The sequence below is a fragment of the Scyliorhinus torazame genome, chromosome 1 (assembly GCF_047496885.1).
Source record: "Scyliorhinus torazame isolate Kashiwa2021f chromosome 1, sScyTor2.1, whole genome shotgun sequence".
NCBI lineage: Eukaryota > Metazoa > Chordata > Chondrichthyes > Carcharhiniformes > Scyliorhinidae > Scyliorhinus > Scyliorhinus torazame.
The window spans coordinates 1,536,335-1,560,664 of record NC_092707.1 but is presented as its reverse complement, the minus strand read 5'-3'; the positions used below and the strand labels follow the sequence as shown (position 1 = coordinate 1,560,664).

Here is a 24,330-nt window from a genome sequence, read left to right as displayed (position 1 = left end):
ACAATACTGTCCGAGAGAGAGTCACACTCCAAAATAACAATACTGTCCGAGAGAGAGTCACACTCCAAAATAACAATACTGTCCGAGAGAGAGACACACTCCAAAATAACAATACTGTCCGAGAGAGAGTCACACTCCAAAATAACAATACTGTCCGAGAGAGAGACACACTCCAAAATAACAATACTGTCCGAGAGAGTCACACACTCCAAAATAACAATACTGTCCGAGAGAGAGTCACACTCCAAAATAACAATACTGTCCGAGAGAGACACACACCAAAATAACAATACTGTCCGAGAGAGAGACACACTCCAAAATAACAATACTGTCCGAGAGAGAGTCACACTCCAAAATAACAATACTGTCCGAGAGAGAGTCACACTCCAACATAACAATACTGTCCGAGAGAGAGTCACACTCCAAAATAACAATCCTGTCAGTGAGAGAGTCACACTCCAAAATAACAATACTGTCCGAGAGAGAGTCACACTCCAACATAACAATACTGTCCGAGAGAGAGTCACACTCCAAAATAACAATACTGTCAGAGAGAGAGTCACACTCCAAAATAACAATACTGTCCGAGAGAGAGTCACACTCCAAAATAACAATACTGTCCGAGAGAGAGTCACACTCCAAAATAACAATACTGTCAGAGAGAGAGTCACACTCCAAAATAACAATACTGTCCGAGAGAGAGTCACACTCCAAAATAACAATACTGTCCGAGAGAGAGTCACACTCCAAAATAACAATACTGTCAGAGAGAGAGTCACACTCCAAAATAACAATACTGTCCGAGAGAGAGACACACTCCAAAATAACAATACTGTCCGAGGGAGAGTCACACTCCAAAATAACAATACTGTCAGAGAGAGAGTCACACTCCAAAATAACAATACTGTCCGAGAGAGAGTCACACTCCAAAATAACAATACTGTCCGAGAGAGAGACACACTCCAAAATAACAATACTGTCCGAGAGAGAGTCACACTCCAAAATAACAATACTGTCCGAGAGAGACACACACCAAAATAACAATACTGTCCGAGAGAGAGACACACTCCAAAATAACAATACTGTCCGAGAGAGAGTCACACTCCAACATAACAATACTGTCCGAGAGAGAGTCACACTCCAAAATAACGATACTGTCCGAGAGAGGGTCACATTCCAAAATAACAATACTGTCCGAGAGAGGGTCACACTCCAAAATAACAATACTGTCCGAGAGAGAGTCACACTCCAAAATAACAATACTGTCCGAGAGAGGGTCACACTCCAAAATAACAATACTGTCCGAGAGAGAGTCACACTCCAAAATAACAATACTGTCCGAGAGAGAGTACACTCCAAAATAACAATACTGTCCGAGAGAGAGTCACACTCCAAAATAACAATACTGTCCGAGAGAGAGACACACTCCAAAATAACAATACTGTCCGAGAGAGAGACACACTCCAAAATAACAATACTGTCCGAGAGTCACACTCCAAAATAACAATACTGTCCGAGAGAGAGTCACACTCCAAAATAACAATACTGTCCGAGAGAGAGACACACTCCAAAATAACAATACTGTCCGAGAGAGAGACACACTCCAAAATAACAATACTGTCCGAGAGAGAGTCACACTCCAAAATAACAATACTGTCCGAGAGAGAGTCACACTCCAACATAACAATACTGTCCGAGAGAGAGTCACACTCCAAAATAACAATACTGTCAGAGAGAGAGTCACACTCCAAAATAACAATACTGTCCGAGAGAGAGTCACACTCCAAAATAACAATACTGTCCGAGAGAGACACACACCAAAATAACAATACTGTCCGAGAGAGAGACACACTCCAAAATAACAATACTGTCCGAGAGAGAGTCACACTCCAAAATAACAATACTGTCCGAGAGAGAGTCACACTCCAACATAACAATACTGTCCGAGAGAGAGTCACACTCCAAAATAACAATACTGTCAGTGAGAGAGACACACTCCAAAATAACAATACTGTCCGAGAGAGGGTCACACTCAAAAATAACAATACTGTCCGAGAGAGGGTCACACTCCAAAATAACAATACTGTCCGAGAGAGAGTCACACTCCAAAATAACAATACTGTCCGAGAGAGGGTCACACTCCAAAATAACAATACTGTCCGAGAGAGAGTCACACTCCAAAATAACAATACTGTCCAAGAGAGAGTCACGCTCCAAAATAACAATACTGTCCGAGAGAGAGACACACTCCAAAATAACAATACTGTCCGAGAGAGAGTCACACTCCAAAATAACAATACTGTCCGAGAGAGAGACACACTCCAAAATAACAATACTGTCCGAGAGAGGGTCACACTCCAAAATAACAATACTGTCCGAGAGAGAGTCACACTCCAAAATAACAATACTGTCCGAGAGTCACACACCAAAATAACAATACTGTCCGAGAGAGAGTCACACTCCAAAATAACAATACTGTCCGAGAGAGAGACACACTCCAAAAGAACAATACTGTCCGAGAGAGGGTCACACTCCAAAATAACAATACTGTCCGAGAGAGGGTCACACTCCAAAATAACAATACTGTCCGAGAGAGGGTCACACTCCAAAATAACAATACTGTCAGTGAGAGGGTCACACTCCAAAATAACAATACTGTCCGAGAGAGGGTCACACTCCAAAATAACAATACTGTCCGAGAGAGAGACACACTCCAAAATAACAATACTGTCCGAGAGAGAGTCACACTCCAAAGTAACAATACTGTCCGAGAGAGAGACACACACCAAAATAACAATACTGTCCGAGAGAGAGACACACTCCAAAATAACAATACTGTCCGAGAGAGAGTCACACTCCAAAATAACAATACTGTCAGAGAGAGAGTCACACTCCAAAATAACAATACTGTCCGAGAGAGAGTCACACTCCAAAATAACAATACTGTCCGAGAGAGAGACACACTCCAAAATAACAATACTGTCCGAGAGAGAGACACACTCCAAAATAACAATACTGTCCGAGAGAGAGTCACACTCCAAAATAACAATACTGTCCGAGAGAGACACACTCCAAAATAACAATACTGTCCGAGAGAGAGTCACACTCCAAAATAACAATACTGTCAGAGAGAGAGTCACACTCCAAAATAACAATACTGTCCGAGAGAGAGTCACACTCCAAAATAACAATACTGTCCGAGAGAGAGACACACTCCAAAATAACAATACTGTCCGAGAGAGAGTCACACTCCAAAATAACAATACTGTCCGAGAGAGACACACAACAAAATAACAATACTGTCCGAGAGAGAGTCACACTCCAAAATAACAATACTGTCCGAGAGAGAGTCACACTACAAAATAACAATACTGTCCGAGAGAGAGTCACACTCCAACATAACAATACTGTCCGAGAGAGAGACACACTCCAAAATAACAATACTGTCCGAGAGAGAGTCACACTCCAAAATAATAATACTGTCCGAGAGAGAGACACACTCCAAAATAACAATACTGTCCGAGGGAGAGTCACACTCCAAAATAATAATACTGTCCGAGAGAGAGACACACTCCAAAATAACAATACTGTCCGAGGGAGAGTCACACTCCAAAATAACAATACTGTCCGAGAGAGAGACACACTCCAAAATAACAATACTGTCCGAGGGAGAGTCACACTCCAAAATAACAATACTGTCCGAGAGAGAGTCACACTCCAAAATAACAATACTGTCCGAGAGAGAGTCACGCTCCAAAATAACAATACTGTCCGAGAGAGAGACACGCTCCAAAATAACAATACTGTCCGAGAGAGAGTCACACTCCAAAATAACAATACCGTCCGAGAGAGAGTCACACTCCAACATAACAATACTGTCCGAGAGAGAGTCACACTCCAAAATAACAATACTGTCAGTGAGAGAGTCACACTCCAAAATAACAATACTGTCCGAGAGAGAGTCACACTCCAACATAACAATACTGTCCGAGAGAGAGTCACACTCCAAAATAACAATACTGTCCAAGAGAGAGTCACACTCCAAAATAACAATACTGTCCGAGAGAGAGTCACACTCCAAAATAACAATACTGTCCGAGAGAGAGTCACACTCCAAAATAACAATACTGTCCGAGAGAGAGACACACTCCAAAATAACAATACTGTCCGAGAGAGAGTCACACTCCAACATAACAATACTGTCCGAGAGAGAGTCACACTCCAAAATAACAATACTGTCCGAGAGAGAGTCACACTCCAAAATAACAATACTGTCCCAGAGAGAGTCACACTCCAAAATAACAATACTGTCCGAGAGAGAGACACACTCCAAAATAACAATACTGTCCGAGAGAGAGTCACACTCCAAAATAACAATACTGTCCGAGAGAGACACACACCAAAATAACAATACTGTCCGAGAGAGAGTCACACTCCAACATAACAATACTGTCCGAGAGAGAGTCACACTCCAAAATAACAATACTGTCCGAGAGAGAGTCACACTCCAACAGAACAATACTGTCCGAGAGAGAGTCACACTCCAAAATAACAATACTGTCATTGAGAGAGACACACTCCAAAATAACAATACTGTCCGAGAGAGGGTCACACTCAAAAATAACAATACTGTCCGAGAGAGGGTCACACTCCAAAATAACAATACTGTCCGAGAGAGAGTCACACTCCAAAATAACAATACTGTCCGAGAGAGGGTCACACTCCAAAATAACAATACTGTCCGAGAGAGAGTCACACTCCAAAATAACAATACTGTCCGAGAGAGAGTCACGCTCCAAAATAACAATACTGTCCGAGAGAGAGTCAGGCTCCAAAATAACAATACTGTCCGAGAGAGAGACACACTCCAAAATAACAATACTGTCCGAGAGAGGGTCACACTCCAAAATAACAATACTGTCCGAGAGAGGGTCACACTCCAAAATAACAATACTGTCCGAGAGAGAGTCACACTCCAAAATAACAATACTGTGCGAGAGTCACACACCAAAATAACAATACTGTCCGAGAGAGAGTCACACTCCAAAATAACAATACTGTCCGAGAGAGAGACACACTCCAAAATAACAATACTGTCCGAGAGAGGGTCACACTCCAAAATAACAATACTGTCCGAGAGAGGGTCACACTCCAAAATAACAATACTGTCCGAGAGAGGGTCACACTCCAAAATAACAATACTGTCCGAGAGAGAGACACACTCCAAAATAACAATACTGTCCGAGAGAGAGTCACACTCCAAAATAACAATACTGTCCGAGAGAGAGTCACACTCCAAAATAACAATACTGTCCGAGAGAGAGTCACACTCCAAAATAACAATACTGTCCGAGAGAGAGTCACACTCCAAAATAACAATACTGTCAGAGAGAGAGTCACACTCCAAAATAACAATACTGTCCGAGAGAGAGTCACACTCCAAAATAACAATACTGTCCGAGAGAGAGTCACACTCCAAAATAACAATACTGTCCGAGAGAGAGACACACTCCAAAATAACAATACTGTCCGAGAGAGAGACACACTCCAACATAACAATACTGTCCGAGAGAGAGTCACACTCCAAAATAACAATACTGTCCGAGAGAGAGACACACTCCAAAATAACAATACTGTCAGAGAGAGAGTCACACTCCAAAATAACAATACTGTCCGAGAGAGAGACACACTCCAAAATAACAATACTGTCCGAGGGAGAGTCACACTCCAAAATAACAATACTGTCAGAGAGAGAGTCACACTCCAAAATAACAATACTGTCCGAGAGAGAGTCACACTCCAAAATAACAATACTGTCCGAGAGAGAGACACACTCCAAAATAACAATACTGTCCGAGAGAGAGTCACACTCCAAAATAACAATACTGTCCGAGAGAGACACACACCAAAATAACAATACTGTCCGAGAGAGAGACACACTCCAAAATAACAATACTGTCCGAGAGAGAGTCACACTCCAAAATAACAATACTGTCCGAGAGAGAGTCACACTCCAAAATAACAATACTGTCAGTGAGAGAGACACACTCCAAAATAACGATACTGTCCGAGAGAGGGTCACACTCCAAAATAACAATACTGTCCGAGAGAGGGTCACACTCCAAAATAACAATACTGTCCGAGAGAGAGTCACACTCCAAAATAACAATACTGTCCGAGAGAGGGTCACACTCCAAAATAACAATACTGTCCGAGAGAGAGTCACACTCCAAAATAACAATACTGTCCGAGAGAGAGTCACGCTCCAAAATAACAATACTGTCCGAGAGAGAGTCACACTCCAAAATAACAATACTGTCCGAGAGAGAGACACACTCCAAAATAACAATACTGTCCGAGAGAGAGACACACTCCAAAATAACAATACTGTCCGAGAGTCACACTCCAAAATAACAATACTGTCCGAGAGAGATTCACACTCCAAAATAACAATACTGTCCGAGAGAGAGACACACTCCAAAATAACAATACTGTCCGAGAGAGAGACACACTCCAAAATAACAATACTGTCCGAGAGAGAGTCACACTCCAAAATAACTATACTGTCCGAGAGAGAGTCACACTCCAAAATAACAATACTGTCCGAGAGAGAGTCACACTCCAAAATAACAATACTGTCCGAGAGAGAGTCACACTCCAAAATAACAATACTGTCCGAGAGAGAGTCACACTCCAAAATAACAATACTGTCCGAGAGAGGGTCACACTCCACAATAACAATACTGTCCGAGAGAGTCACACTCCAAAATAACAATACTGTCAGAGAGAGAGTCACACTCCAAAATAACAATACTGTCCGAGAGAGAGTCACACTCCAAAATAACAATACTGTCCGAGAGAGACACACACCAAAATAACAATACTGTCCGAGAGAGAGACACACTCCAAAATAACAATACTGTCCGAGAGAGGGTCACACTCAAAAATAACAATACTGTCCGAGAGAGGGTCACACTCCAAAATAACAATACTGTCCGAGAGAGAGTCACACTCCAAAATAACAATACTGTCCGAGAGAGAGTCACACTCCAAAATAACAATACTGTCCGAGAGAGGGTCACACTCCAAAATAACAATACTGTCCGAGAGAGAGTCACACTCCAAAATAACAATACTGTCCGAGAGAGAGTCACGCTCCAAAATAACAATACTGTCCGAGAGAGAGACACACTCCAAAATAACAATACTGTCCGAGAGAGAGTCACACTCCAAAATAACAATACTGTCCGAGAGAGAGACACACTCCAAAATAACAATACTGTCCGAGAGAGAGACACACTCCAAAATAACAATACTGTCCGAGAGAGAGTCACACTCCAAAATAACAATACTGTCCGAGAGAGAGTCACACTCCAAAATAACAATACTGTCCGAGAGAGAGTCACACTCCAAAATAACAATACTGTCCGAGAGAGAGTCACACTCCAAAATAACAATACTGTCCGAGAGAGAGTCACACTCCAAAATAACAATACTGTCCGAGAGAGAGTCACACTCCAAAATAACAATACTGTCAGAGAGAGAGTCACACTCCAAAATAACAATACTGTCCGAGAGAGAGTCACACTCCAAAATAACAATACTGTCCGAGAGAGAGACACACTCCAAAATAACAATACTGTCCGAGAGAGAGTCACACTCCAAAATAACAATACTGTCCGAGAGAGAGACACACTCCAAAATAACAATACTGTCCGAGAGAGGGTCACACTCCACAATAACAATACTGTCCGAGAGAGTCACACTCCAAAATAACAATACTGTCCGAGAGAGAGTCACACTCCAAAATAACAATACTGTCCGAGAGAGAGTCACACTCCAACATAACAATACTGTCCGAAAGAGAGTCACACTCCAAAATAACAATACTGTCAGTGAGAGAGACACACTCCAAAATAACAATACTGTCCGAGAGAGGGTCACACTCAAAAATAACAATACTGTCCGAGAGAGGGTCACACTCCAAAATAACAATACTGTCCGAGAGAGAGTCACACTCCAAAATAACAATACTGTCCGAGAGAGGGTCACACTCCAAAATAACAATACTGTCCGAGAGAGAGTCACACTCCAAAATAACAATACTGTCCGAGAGAGAGTCACGCTCCAAAATAACAATACTGTCCGAGAGAGAGACACGCTCCAAAATAACAATACTGTCCGAGAGAGAGACACACTCCAAAATAACAATACTGTCCGAGGGAGAGTCACACTCCAAAATAACAATACTGTCCGAGAGTCACACACCAAAATAACAATACTGTCCGAGAGAGAGTCACACTCCAAAATAACAATACTGTCCGAGAGAGAGACACACTCCAAAAGAACAATACTGTCCGAGAGAGGGTCACACTCCAAAATAACAATACTGTCCGAGAGAGGGTCACACTCCAAAATAACAATACTGTCCGAGAGAGGGTCACACTCCAAAATAACAATACTGTCCGAGAGAGAGACACACTCCAAAATAACAATACTGTCCGAGAGAGAGTCACACTCCAAAATAACAATACTGTCCGAGAGAGAGTCACACTCCAAAATAACAATACTGTCCGAGAGAGAGTCACACTCCAAAATAACAATACTGTCCGAGAGAGGGTCACACTCCAAAATAACAATACTGTCCGAGAGAGAGTCACACTCCAAAATAACAATACTGTCCGAGAGAGAGTCACACTCCAAAATAACAATACTGTCCGAGAGAGAGTCACACTCCAAAATAACAATACTGTCCGAGAGAGAGTCACACTCCAAAATAACAATACAGTCCGAGAGAGAGACACACTCCAAAATAACAATACTGTCCGAGAGAGAGTCACACTCCAAAATAACAATACTGTCCGAGAGAGAGTCACACTCCAAAATAACAATACTGTCCGAGAGAGAGACACACTCCAAAATAACAATACTGTCCGAGAGAGAGTCACACTCCAAAATAACAATACTGTCCGAGAGACAGACACACTCCAAAATAACAATACTGTCCGAGAGAGGGTCACACTCCAAAATAACAATACTGTCCGAGAGAGAGACACACACCAAAATAACAATACTGTCCGAGAGAGAGACACACTCCAAAATAACAATACTGTCCGAGAGAGAGTCACACTCCAAAATAACAATACTGTCAGAGAGAGAGTCACACTCCAAAATAACAATACTGTCCGAGAGAGAGTCACACTCCAAAATAACAATACTGTCCGAGAGAGAGACACACTCCAAAATAACAATACTGTCCGAGAGAGAGTCACACTCCAAAATAACAATACTGTCCGAGAGAGACACACAACAAAATAACAATACTGTCCGAGAGAGAGACACACTCCAAAATAACAATACTGTCCGAGAGAGAGTCACACTACAAAATAACAATACTGTCCGAGAGAGAGTCACACTCCAACATAACAATACTGTCCGAGAGAGAGTCACACTCCAAAATAACAATACTGTCAGTGAGAGAGTCACACTCCAAAATAACAATACTGTCCGAGAGAGAGTCACACTCCAACATAACAATACTGTCCGAGTGAGAGTCACACTCCAAAATAACAATACTGTCAGAGAGAGAGTCACACTCCAAAATAACAATACTGTCCGAGAGAGAGTCACACTCCAAAATAACAATACTGTCCGAGAGAGAGTCACACTCCAAAATAACAATACTGTCAGCGAGAGACTCACACTCCAAAATAACAATACTGTCCGAGAGAGAGACACACTCCAAAATAACAATACTGTCCGAGGGAGAGTCACACTCCAAAATAACAATACTGTCAGAGAGAGAGTCACACTCCAAAATAACAATACTGTCCGAGAGAGAGTCACACTCCAAAATAACAATACTGTCCGAGAGAGAGTCACACTCCAAAATAACAATACTGTCCGAGAGAGAGTCACGCTCCAAAATAACAATACTGTCCGAGAGAGAGACACACTCCAAAATAACAATCCTGTCCGAGAGAGAGTCACACTCCAAAATAACAATACCGTCCGAGAGAGAGTCACACTCCTAAATAACAATACTGTCCGAGAGAGAGTCACACTCCAACATAACAATACTGTCCGAGAGAGAGTCACACTCCAAAATAACAATACTGTCAGTGAGAGAGTCACACTCCAACATAACAATACTGTCCGAGAGAGAGTCACACTCCAAAATAACAATACTGTCCGAGAGAGAGTCACACTCCAACATAACAATACTGTCAGAGAGAGAGTCACACTCCAAAATAACAATACTGTCCGAGAGAGAGTCACACTCCAAAATAACAATACTGTCAGAGAGAGAGTCACACTCCAACATAACAATACTATCCGAGAGAGAGTCACACTCCAAAATAACAATACTGTCAGTGAGAGAGTCACACTCCAAAATAACAATACTGTCCGAGAGAGAGTCACACTCCAACATAACAATACTGTCCGAGAGAGAGTCACACTCCAAAATAACAATACTGTCCGAGAGAGGGTCACACTCCAAAATAACAATACTGTCCGAGAGAGAGACACACACCAAAATAACAATACTGTCCGAAAGAGAGACACACTCCAAAATAACAATACTGTCCGAGAGAGAGTCACACTCCAAAATAACAATACTGTCAGAGAGAGAGTCACACTCCAAAATAACAATACTGTCCCAGAGAGAGTCACACTCCAAAATAACAATACTGTCCGAGAGAGAGACACACTCCAAAATAACAATACTGTCAGAGAGAGAGTCACACTCCAAAATAACAATACTGTCCGAGAGAGAGACACACTCCAAAATAACAATACTGTCAGAGAGAGAGTCACACTCCAAAATAACAATACTGTCCGAGAGAGAGACACACTCCAAAATAACAATACTGTCCGAGAGAGAGTCACACTACAAAATAACAATACTGTCCGAGAGAGAGTCACACTCCAACGTAACAATACTGTCCGAGAGAGAGTCACACTCCAAAATAACAATACTGTCAGTGAGAGAGTCACACTCCAAAATAAAAATACTGTCCGAGAGAGAGTCACACTCCAACATAACAATACTGTCCGAGAGAGAGTCACACTCCAAAATAACAATACTGTCCGAGAGAGAGTCACACTCCAACATAACAATACTGTCCGAGAGAGAGTCACACTCCAAAATAACAATACTGTCAGTGAGAGAGACACACTCCAAAATAACAATACTGTCCGAGAGAGGGTCACACTCAAAAATAACAATACTGTCCGAGAGAGAGTCAAACTCCAAAATAACAATACTGTCCGAGAGAGAGACACACTCCAAAATAACAATACTGTCCGAGAGAGAGACACACTCCAAAATAACAATACTGTCCGAGAGAGGGTCACACTCCAAAATAACAATACTGTCCGAGAGAGAGTCACACTCAAAAATAACAATACTGTCCGAGAGAGGGTCACACTCCAAAATAACAATACTGTCCGAGAGAGAGTCACACTCCAAAATAACAATACTGTCCGAGAGAGAGTCACGCTCCAAAATAACAATACTGTCCGAGAGAGAGACACACTCCAAAATAACAATACTGTCCGAGAGAGAGTCACGCTCCAAAATAACAATACTGTCCGAGAGAGAGACACACTCCAAAATAACAATACTGTCCGAGAGAGGGTCACACTCCAAAATAATAATACTGTCCGAGAGAGAGTCACACTCCAAAATAACAATACTGTCAGTGAGAGAGACACACTCCAAAATAACAATACTGTCCGAGAGAGGGTCACACTCAAAAATAACAATACTGTCCGAGAGAGGGTCACACACCAAAATAACAATACTGTCCGAGAGAGAGTCACACTCCAAAATAACAATACTGTCCGAGAGAGGGTCACACTCCAAAATAACAATACTGTCCGAGAGAGAGTCACACTCCAAAATAACAATACTGTCCGAGAGAGAGTCACGCTCCAAAATATCAATACTGTCCGAGAGAGAGTCACGCTCCAAAATAACAATACTGTCCGAGAGAGAGACACACTCCAAAATAACAATACTGTCCGAGAGAGGGTCACACTCCAAAATAACAATACTGTCCGAGAGAGAGTCACACTCCAAAATAACAATACTGTCCGAGAGAGAGTCACACTCCAAAATAACCATACTGTCCGAGAGAGAGACACACTCCAAAATAACAATACTGTCCGAGAGAGGGTCACACTCCAAAATAACAATACTGTCCGAGAGAGAGTCACACTCCAAAATAACAATACTGTCCGAGAGAGAGTCACACTCCAAAATAACAATACTGTCAGTGAGAGAGACACACTCCAAAATAACAATACTGTCCGAGAGAGAGTCACACACCAAAATAACAATACTGTCCGAGAGTCACACACCAAAATAACAATACTGTCCGAGAGAGAGTCACACTCCAAAATAACAATACTGTCCGAGAGAGAGACACACTCCAAAAGAACAATACTGTCCGAGAGAGGGTCACACTCCAAAATAACAATACTGTCCGAGAGAGGGTCACACTCCAAAATAACAATACTGTCCGAGAGAGGGTCACACTCCAAAATAACAATACTGTCCGAGAGAGAGACACACTCCAAAATAACAATACTGTCCGAGAGAGAGTCACACTCCAAAATAACAATACTGTCCGAGAGAGACACACACCAAAATAACAATACTGTCCGAGAGAGTCACACTCCAAAATAACAATACTGTCCGAGAGAGAGTCACGCTCCAAAATAACAATACTGTCCGAGAGAGAGTCACACTCCAAAATAACAATACTGTCCGAGAGAGAGTCACACTCCAAAATAACAATACTGTCCGAGAAACAGACACACTCCAAAATAACAATACTGTCCGAGAGAGGGTCACACTCCAAAATAACAATACTGTCCGAGAGAGAGACACACACCAAAATAACAATACTGTCCGAGAGAGAGACACACTCCAAAATAACAATACTGTCCGAGAGAGAGTCACACTCCAAAATAACAATACTGTCAGAGAGAGAGTCACACTCCAACATAACAATACTGTCCGAGAGAGAGTCACACTCCAAAATAACAATACTGTCAGTGAGAGAGACACACTCCAAAATAACAATACTGTCCGAGAGAGGGTCACACTCAAAAATAACAATACTGTCCGAGAGAGGGTCACACTCCAAAATAACAATACTGTCCGAGAGAGAGTCACACTCCAAAATAACAATACTGTCCGAGAGAGGGTCACACTCCAAAATAACAATACTGTCCGAGAGAGAGTCACACTCCAAAATAACAATACTGTCCGAGAGAGAGTCACGCTCCAAAATAACAATACTGTCCGAGAGAGAGACACACTCCAAAATAACAATACTGTCCGAGAGAGAGTCACACTCCAAAATAACAATACTGTCCGAGAGAGAGACACACTCCAAAATAACAATACTGTCCGAGAGAGAGACACACTCCAAAATAACAATACTGTCCGAGAGAGAGACACACTCCAAAATAACAATACTGTCCGAGAGAGGGTCACACTCCAAAATAATAATACTGTCCGAGAGAGAGTCACACTCCAAAATAACAATACTGTCAGTGAGAGAGACACACTCCAAAATAACAATACTGTCCGAGAGAGGGTCACACTCAAAAATAACAATACTGTCCGAGAGAGGGTCACACTCCAAAATAACAATACTGTCCGAGAGAGAGTCACACTCCAAAATAACAATACTGTCCGAGAGAGGGTCACACTCCAAAATAACAATACTGTCCGAGAGAGAGTCACACTCCAAAATAACAATACTGTCCGAGAGAGAGACACACTCCAACATAACAATACTGTCCGAGAGAGAGTCACGCTCCAAAATAACAATACTGTCCGAGAGAGAGACACACTCCAAAATAACAATACTGTCCGAGAGAGAGTCACGCTCCAAAATAACAATACTGTCCGAGAGAGAGACACACTCCAAAATAACAATACTGTCCGAGAGAGAGTCACACTCCAAAATAACAATACTGTCCGAGAGAGAGACACACTCCAAAATAACAATACTGTCCGAGAGAGGGTCACACTCCAAAATAACAATACTGTCCGAGAGAGAGTCACACTCCAAAATAACAATACTGTCCGAGAGTCACACACCAAAATAACAATACTGTCCGAGAGAGAGTCACACTCCAAAATAACAATACTGTCCGAGAGAGAGACACACTCCAAAAGAACAATACTGTCCGAGAGAGGGTCACACTCCAAAATAACAATACTGTCCGAGAGAGGGTCACACTCCAAAATAACAATACTGTCCGAGAGAGGGTCACACTCCAAAATAACAATACTGTCCGAGAGAGAGACACACTCCAAAATAACAATACTGTCCGAGAGAGAGTCACACTCCAAAATAACAATACTGTCCGAGAGAGAGTCACACTCCAAAATAACAATACTGTCCGAGAGAGAGTCACACTCCAAAATAACAATACTGTCCGAGAGACAGACACACTCCAAAATAACAATACTGTCCGAGAGAGGGTCACACTCCAAAATAACAATACTGTCCGAGAGAGAGACACACACCAAAATAACAATACTGTCCGAGAGAGAGACACACTCCAAAATAACAATACTGTCCGAGAGAGAGTCACACTCCAAAATAACAATACTGTCAGAGAGAGAGTCACACTCCAAAATAACAATACTGTCCGAGAGAGAGTCACACTCCAAAATAACAATACTGTCCGAGAGAGAGACACACTCCAAAATAACAATACTGTCCGAGAGAGAGTCACACTCCAAAATAACAATACTGTCCGAGAGAGACACACAACAAAATAACAATACTGTCCGAGAGAGAGACACACTCCAAAATAACAATACTGTCCGAGAGAGAGTCACACTACAAAATAACAATACTGTCCGAGAGAGAGTCACACTCCAACATAACAATACTGTCCGAGAGAGAGTCACACTCCAAAATAACAATACTGTCAGTGAGAGAGTCACACTCCAAAATAACAATACTGTCCGAGAGAGAGTCACACTCCAACATAACAATACTGTCCGAGTGAGAGTCACACTCCAAAATAACAATACTGTCAGAGAGAGAGTCACACTCCAAAATAACAATACTGTCCGAGAGAGAGTCACACTCCAAAATAACAATACTGTCAGTGAGAGAGTCACACTCCAAAATAACAATACTGTCCGAGAGAGAGTCACACTCCAACATAACAACACTGTCCGAGAGAGAGGCACACTCCAAAATAACAATACTGTCCGAGAGAGGGTCACACTCCAAAATAACAATACTGTCCGAGAGAGAGACACACACCAAAATAACAATACTGTCCGAAAGAGAGACACACTCCAAAATAACAATACTGTCCGAGAGAGAGTCACGCTCCAAAATAACAATACTGTCCGAGAGAGAGTCACACTCCAAAATAACAATACTGTCCGAGAGAGGGTCACACTCCAAAATAACAATACTGTCCCAGAGAGAGTCACACTCCAAAATAACAATACTGTCCGAGAGAGAGTCACACTCCAAAATAACAATACTGTCAGAGAGAGAGTCACACTCCAAAATAACAATACTGTCCCAGAGAGAGTCACACTCCAAAATAACAATACTGTCCGAGAGAGAGACACACTCCAAAATAACAATACTGTCCGAGAGAGAGTCACACTCCAAAATAACAATACTGTCCGAGAGAGACACACACCAAAATAACAATACTGTCCGAGAGAGAGACACACTCCAAAATAACAATACTGTCCGAGAGAGGGTCACACTCCAAAATAACAATACTGTCAGTGAGAGAGTCACACTCCAAAATAACAATACTGTCCGAGAGAGAGTCACACTCCAACATAACAATACTGTCCGAGAGAGAGTCACACTCCAACGTAACAATACTGTCCGAGAGAGAGTCACACTCCAAAATAACAATACTGTCAGTGAGAGAGTCACACTCCAAAATAACAATACTGTCCGAGAGAGAGTCACACTCCAACATAACAATACTGTCCGAGAGAGAGTCACACTCCAAAATAACAATACTGTCCGAGAGAGAGTCACACTCCAACATAACAATACTGTCCGAGAGAGAGTCAGACTCCAAAATAACAATACTGTCAGTGAGAGAGACACACTCCAAAATAACAATACTGTCCGAGAGAGGGTCACACTCCAAAATAACAATACTGTCCGAGAGAGAGTCACACTCCAAAATAACAATACTGTCCGAGAGAGGGTCACACTCCAAAATAACAATACTGTCCGAGAGAGAGTCACACTCCAAAATAACAATACTGTCCGAGAGAGAGTCACGCTCCAAAATAACAATACTGTCCGAGAGAGAGACACACTCCAAAATAACAATACTGTCCGAGAGAGAGTCACGCTCCAAAATAACAATACTGTCCGAGAGAGAGACACACTCCAAAATAACAATACTGTCCGAGAGAGAGACACACTCCAAAATAACAATACTGTCCGAGAGAGGGTCACACTCCAAAATAATAATACTGTCCGAGAGAGAGTCACACTCCAAAATAACAATACTGTCAGTGAGAGAGACACACTCCAAAATAACAATACTGTCCGAGAGAGGGTCACACTCAAAAATAACAATACTGTCCGAGAGAGGGTCACACACCAAAATAACAATACTGTCCGAGAGAGAGTCACACTCCAAAATAACAATACTGTCCAAGAGAGGGTCACACTCCAAAATAACAATACTGTCCGAGAGAGAGTCACACTCCAAAATAACAATACTGTCCGAGAGAGAGTCACGCTCCAAAATAACAATACTGTCCGAGAGAGAGACACACTCCAAAATAACAATACTGTCCGAGAGAGAGTCACACTCCAAAATAACCATACTGTCCGAGAGAGAGACACACTCCAAAATAACAATACTGTCCGAGAGAGGGTCACACTCCAAAATAACAATACTGTCCGAGAGAGAGTCACACTCCAAAATAACAATACTGTCCGAGAGTCACACACCAAAATAACAATACTGTCCGAGAGAGAGTCACACTCCAAAATAACAATACTGTCCGAGAGAGAGACACACTCCAAAAGAACAATACTGTCCGAGAGAGGGTCACACTCCAACATAACAATACTGTCCGAGAGAGAGTCACACTCCAAAATAACAATACTGTCCGAGAGAGAGTCACACTCCAACATAACAATACTGTCCGAGAGAGAGTCACACTCCAAAATAACAATACTGTCAGTGAGAGAGACACACTCCAAAATAACAATACTGTCCGAGAGAGGGTCACACTCAAAAATAACAATACTGTCCGAGAGAGAGTCAAACTCCAAAATAACAATACTGTCCGAGAGAGAGACACACTCCAAAATAACAATACTGTCCGAGAGAGAGACACACTCCAAAATAACAATACTGTCCGAGAGAGGGTCACACTCCAAAATAACAATACTGTCCGAGAGAGAGTCACACTCAAAAATAACAATACTGTCCGAGAGAGGGTCACGCTCCAAAATAACAATACTGTCCGAGAGAGGGTCACACTCCAAAATAACAATACTGTCCGAGAGAGAGTCACACTCCAAAATAACAATACTGTCCGAGAGAGAGTCACACTCCAAAATAACAATACTGTCCGAGAGAGAGTCACGCTCCAAAATAACAATACTGTCCGAGAGAGAGACACACTCCAAAATAACAATACTGTCCGAGAGAGAGTCACGCTCCAAAATAACAATACTGTCCGAGAGAGAGACACACTCCAAAATAACAATACTGTCCGAGAGAGGGTCACACTCCAAAATAATAATACTGTCCGAGAGAGAGTCACACTCCAAAATAACAATACTGTCAGTGAGAGAGACACACTCCAAAATAACAATACTGTCCGAGAGAGGGTCACACTCAAAAATAACAATACTGTCCGAGAGAGGGTCACACTCCAAAATAACAATACTGTCCGAGAGAGGGTCACACTCCAAAATATCAATACTGTCCGAGAGAGAGTCACACTCCAAAATAACAATACTGTCCCCGAGAGAGAGTCACACTCCAAAATAACAATACTGTCCCCGAGAGAGAGTCACACTCCAAAATAACAATACTGTCCGAGAGAGAGTCACACTCCAAAATAACAATACTGTCCGAGAGAGAGTCACGCTCCAAAATAACAATACTGTCCGAGAGAGAGACACACTCCAAAATAACAATACTGTCCGAGAGAGGGTCACACTCCAAAATAACAATACTGTCCGAGAGAGAGTCACACTCCAAAATAACAATACTGTCCGAGAGAGAGTCACACTCCAAAATAACCATACTGTCCGAGAGAGAGACACACTCCAAAATAACAATACTGTCCGAGAGAGGGTCACACTCCAAAATAACAATACTGTCCGAGAGAGAGTCACACACCAAAATAACAATACTGTCCGAGAGTCACACACCAAAATAACAATACTGTCCGAGAGAGAGTCACACTCCAAAATAACAATACTGTCCGAGAGAGAGACACACTCCAAAAGAACAATACTGTCCGAGAGAGGGTCACACTCCAAAATAACAATACTGTCCGAGAGAGGGTCACACTCCAAAATAACAATACTGTCCGAGAGAGGGTCACACTCCAAAATAACAATACTGTCCGAGAGAGAGACACACTCCAAAATAACAATACTGTCCGAGAGAGAGTCACACTCCAAAATAACAATACTGTCCGAGAGAGACACACACCAAAATAACAATACTGTCCGAGAGAGTCACACTCCAAAATAACAATACTGTCCGAGAGAGAGTCACGCTCCAAAATAACAATACTGTCCGAGAGAGAGTCACACTCCAAAATAACAATACTGTCCGAGAGAGAGTCACACTCCAAAATAACAATACTGTCCGAGAAACAGACACACTCCAAAATAACAATACTGTCCGAGAGAGGGTCACACTCCAAAATAACAATACTGTCCGAGAGAGAGACACACACCAAAATAACAATACTGTCCGAGAGAGAGACACACTCCAAAATAACAATACTGTCCGAGAGAGAGTCACACTCCAAAATAACAATACTGTCAGAGAGAGAGTCACACTCCAACATAACAATACTGTCCGAGAGAGAGTCACACTCCAAAATAACAATACTGTCAGTGAGAGAGACACACTCCAAAATAACAATACTGTCCGAGAGAGGGTCACACTCAAAAATAACAATACTGTCCGAGAGAGGGTCACACTCCAAAATAACAATACTGTCCGAGAGAGAGTCACACTCCAAAATAACAATACTGTCCGAGAGAGGGTCACACTCCAAAATAACAATACTGTCCGAGAGAGAGTCACACTCCAAAATAACAATACTGTCCGAGAGAGAGTCACGCTCCAAAATAACAATACTGTCCGAGAGAGAGACACACTCCAAAATAACAATACTGTCCGAGAGAGAGTCACGCTCCAAAATAACAATACTGTCCGAGAGAGAGACACACTCCAAAATAACAATACTGTCCGAGAGAGGGTCACACTCCAAAATAATAATACTGTCCGAGAGAGAGTCACACTCCAAAATAACAATACTGTCAGTGAGAGAGACACACTCCAAAATAACAATACTGTCCGAGAGAGGGTCACACTCAAAAATAACAATACTGTCCGAGAGAGGGTCACACTCCAAAATAACAATACTGTCCGAGAGAGAGTCACACTCCAAAATAACAATACTGTCCGAGAGAGGGTCACACTCCAAAATAACAATACTGTCCGAGAGAGAGTCACACTCCAAAATAACAATACTGTCCGAGAGAGAGTCACGCTCCAAAATAACAATACTGTCCGAGAGAGAGACACACTCCAAAATAACAATACTGTCCGAGAGAGAGTCACACTCCAAAATAACAATACTGTCCGAGAGAGAGACACACTCCAAAATAACAATACTGTCCGAGAGAGGGTCACACTCCAAAATAACAATACTGTCCGAGAGAGAGTCACACTCCAAAATAACAATACTGTCCGAGAGTCACACACCAAAATAACAATACTGTCCGAGAGAGAGTCACACTCCAAAATAACAATACTGTCCGAGAGAGAGACACACTCCAAAAGAACAATACTGTCCGAGAGAGGGTCACACTCCAAAATAACAATACTGTCCGAGAGAGGGTCACACTCCAAAATAACAATACTGTCCGAGAGAGGGTCACACTCCAAAATAACAATACTGTCCGAGAGAGAGACACACTCCAAAATAACAATACTGTCCGAGAGAGAGTCACACTCCAAAATAACAATACTGTCCGAGAGAGAGTCACACTCCAAAATAACAATACTGTCCGAGAGAGAGTCACACTCCAAAATAACAATACTGTCCGAGAGACAGACACACTCCAAAATAACAATACTGTCCGAGAGAGGGTCACACTCCAAAATAACAATACTGTCCGAGAGAGAGACACACACCAAAATAACAATACTGTCCGAGAGAGAGACACACTCCAAAATAACAATACTGTCCGAGAGAGAGTCACACTCCAAAATAACAATACTGTCAGAGAGAGAGTCACACTCCAAAATAACAATACTGTCCGAGAGAGAGTCACACTCCAAAATAACAATACTGTCCGAGAGAGAGACACACTCCAAAATAACAATACTGTCCGAGAGAGAGTCACACTCCAAAATAACAATACTGTCCGAGAGAGACACACAACAAAATAACAATACTGTCCGAGAGAGAGACACACTCCAAAATAACAATACTGTCCGAGAGAGAGTCACACTACAAAATAACAATACTGTCCGAGAGAGAGTCACACTCCAACATAACAATACTGTCCGAGAGAGAGTCACACTCCAAAATAACAATACTGTCAGTGAGAGAGTCACACTCCAAAATAACAATACTGTCCGAGAGAGAGTCACACTCCAACATAACAATACTGTCCGAGTGAGAGTCACACTCCAAAATAACAATACTGTCAGAGAGAGAGTCACACTCCAAAATAACAATACTGTCCGAGAGAGAGTCACACTCCAAAATAACAATACTGTCAGTGAGAGAGTCACACTCCAAAATAACAATACTGTCCGAGAGAGAGTCACACTCCAACATAACAACACTGTCCGAGAGAGAGTCACACTCCAAAATAACAATACTGTCCGAGAGAGGGTCACACTCCAAAATAACAATACTGTCCGAGAGAGAGACACACTCCAAAATAACAATACTGTCCGAGAGAGAGACACACTCCAAAATAACAATACTGTCCGAAAGAGAGACACACTCCAAAATAACAATACTGTCCGAGAGAGAGTCACACTCCAAAATAACAATACTGTCAGAGAGAGAGTCACACTCCAAAATAACAATACTGTCCCAGAGAGAGTCACACTCCAAAATAACAATACTGTCCGAGAGAGAGACACACTCCAAAATAACAATACTGTCCGAGAGAGAGTCACACTCCAAAATAACAATACTGTCCGAGAGAGACACACACCAAAATAACAATACTGTCCGAGAGAGAGACACACTCCAAAATAACAATACTGTCCGAGAGAGGGTCACACTCCAAAATAACAATACTGTCAGTGAGAGAGTCACACTCCAAAATAACAATACTGTCCGAGAGAGAGTCACACTCCAACATAACAATACTGTCCGAGAGAGAGTCACACTCCAACGTAACAATACTGTCCGAGAGAGAGTCACACTCCAAAATAACAATACTGTCAGTGAGAGAGTCACACTCCAAAATAACAATACTGTCCGAGAGAGAGTCACACTCCAAAATAACAATACTGTCCGAGAGAGAGACACACTCCAAAATAACAATACTGTCCGAGAGAGAGTCACACTCCAAAATAACAATACTGTCCGAGAGAGAGTCACACTCCAAAATAACAATACTGTCCGAGAGACACGCTCCAAAATAACAATACTGTCCGAGAGAGAGACACACTCCAAAATAACAATACTGTCCGAGAGAGAGTCACGCTCCAAAATAACAATACTGTCCGAGAGAGAGTCACACTCCAAAATAACAATACTGTCCGAGAGAGAGTCACACTCCAAAATAACAATACTGTCAGTGAGAGAGACACACTCCAAAATAACAATACTGTCCGAGAGAGAGTCACACTCCAACATAACAATACTGTCCGAGAGAGAGTCACACTCCAAAATAACAATACTGTCAGTGAGAGAGACACACTCCGAAATAACAATACTGTCCGAGAGAGGGTCACACTCCAAAATAACAATACTGTCCGAGAGAGAGTCACACTCCAAAATAACAATACTGTCCGAGAGAGGGTCACACTCCAAAATAACAATACTGTCCGAGAGAGAGTCACACTCCAAAATAACAATACTGTCCGAGAGAGAGTCACGCTCCAAAATAACAATACTGTCCGAGAGAGAGACACACTCCAAAATAACAATACTGTCCGAGAGAGAGTCACGCTCCAAAATAACAATACTGTCCGAGAGAGAGACACACTCCAAAATAACAATACTGTCCGAGAGAGGGTCACACTCCAAAATAATAATACTGTCCGAGAGAGAGTCACACTCCAAAATAACAATACTGTCAGTGAGAGAGACACACTCCAAAATAACAATACTGTCCGAGAGAGGGTCACACTCAAAAATAACAATACTGTCCGAGAGAGGGTCACACACCAAAATAACAATACTGTCCGAGAGAGAGTCACACTCCAAAATAACAATACTGTCCAAGAGAGGGTCACACTCCAAAATAACAATACTGTCCGAGAGAGAGTCACACTCCAAAATAACAATACTGTCCGAGAGAGAGTCACGCTCCAAAATAACAATACTGTCCGAGAGAGAGACACACTCCAAAATAACAATACTGTCCGAGAGAGAGTCACACTCCAAAATAACCATACTGTCCGAGAGAGAGACACACTCCAAAATAACAATACTGTCCGAGAGAGGGTCACACTCCAAAATAACAATACTGTCCGAGAGAGAGTCACACTCCAAAATAACAATACTGTCCGAGAGTCACACACCAAAATAACAATACTGTCCGAGAGAGAGTCACACTCCAAAATAACAATACTGTCCGAGAGAGAGACACACTCCAAAAGAACAATACTGTCCGAGAGAGGGTCACACTCCAAAATAACAATACTGTCCGAGAGAGGGTCACACTCCAAAATAACAATACTGTCCGAGAGAGGGTCACACTCCAAAATAACAATACTGTCCGAGAGAGAGACACACTCCAAAATAACAATACTGTCCGAGAGAGAGTCACACTCCAAAATAACAATACTGTCCGAGAGAGAGTCACACTCCAAAATAACAATACTGTCCGAGAGAGAGTCACACTCCAAAATAACAATACTGTCCGAGAGAGAGTCACACTCCAAAATAACAATACTGTCCGAGAGAGAGACACACTCCAAAATAACAATACTGTCCGAGAGAGAGACACACTCCAAAATAACAATACTGTCCGAGAGAGGGTCACACTCCAAAATAACAATACTGTCCGAGAGAGGGTCACACTCCAAAATAACAATACTGTCCGAGAGAGAGACACACTCCAAAATAACAATACTGTCCGAGAGAGAGTCACACTCCAAAATAACAATACTGTCCGAGAGAGGGTCACACTCCAAAATAACAATACTGTCCGAGAGAGAGACACACACCAAAATAACAATACTGTCCGAGAGAGAGACACACTCCAAAATAACAATACTGTCCGAGAGAGAGTCACACTCCAAAATAACAATACTGTCAGAGAGAGAGTCACACTCCAACATAACAATACTGTCCGAGAGAGAGTCACACTCCAAAATAACAATACTGTCAGTGAGAGAGACACACTCCAAAATAACAATACTGTCCGAGAGAGGGTCACACTCAAAAATAACAATACTGTCCGAGAGAGGGTCACACTCCAAAATAACAATACTGTCCGAGAGAGAGTCACACTCCAAAATAACAATACTGTCCGAGAGAGGGTCACACTCCAAAATAACAATACTGTCCGAGAGAGAGTCACACTCCAAAATAACAATACTGTCCGAGAGAGAGTCACGCTCCAAAATAACAATACTGTCCGAGAGAGAGACACACTCCAAAATAACAATACTGTCCGAGAGAGAGTCACGCTCCAAAATAACAATACTGTCCGAGAGAGAGACACACTCCAAAATAACAATACTGTCCGAGAGAGGGTCACACTCCAAAATAACAATACTGTCCGAGAGAGAGTCACACTGCAAAATAACAATACTGTCCGAGAGAGGGTCACACTCCAAAATAACAATACTGTCCGAGAGAGAGACACACTCCAAAATAACAAT

General features: G+C 42.1%; 1 protein-coding gene across 9 annotated transcripts in view; it reads right to left on the bottom strand.

Moving 5' to 3' along the window:
* The window catches only part of ncor2 (nuclear receptor corepressor 2), a 1,088,322-nt gene that overhangs the window by 433,758 nt on the left and 630,234 nt on the right, over nt 1–24,330 (bottom strand). The window lies entirely within an intron of this gene.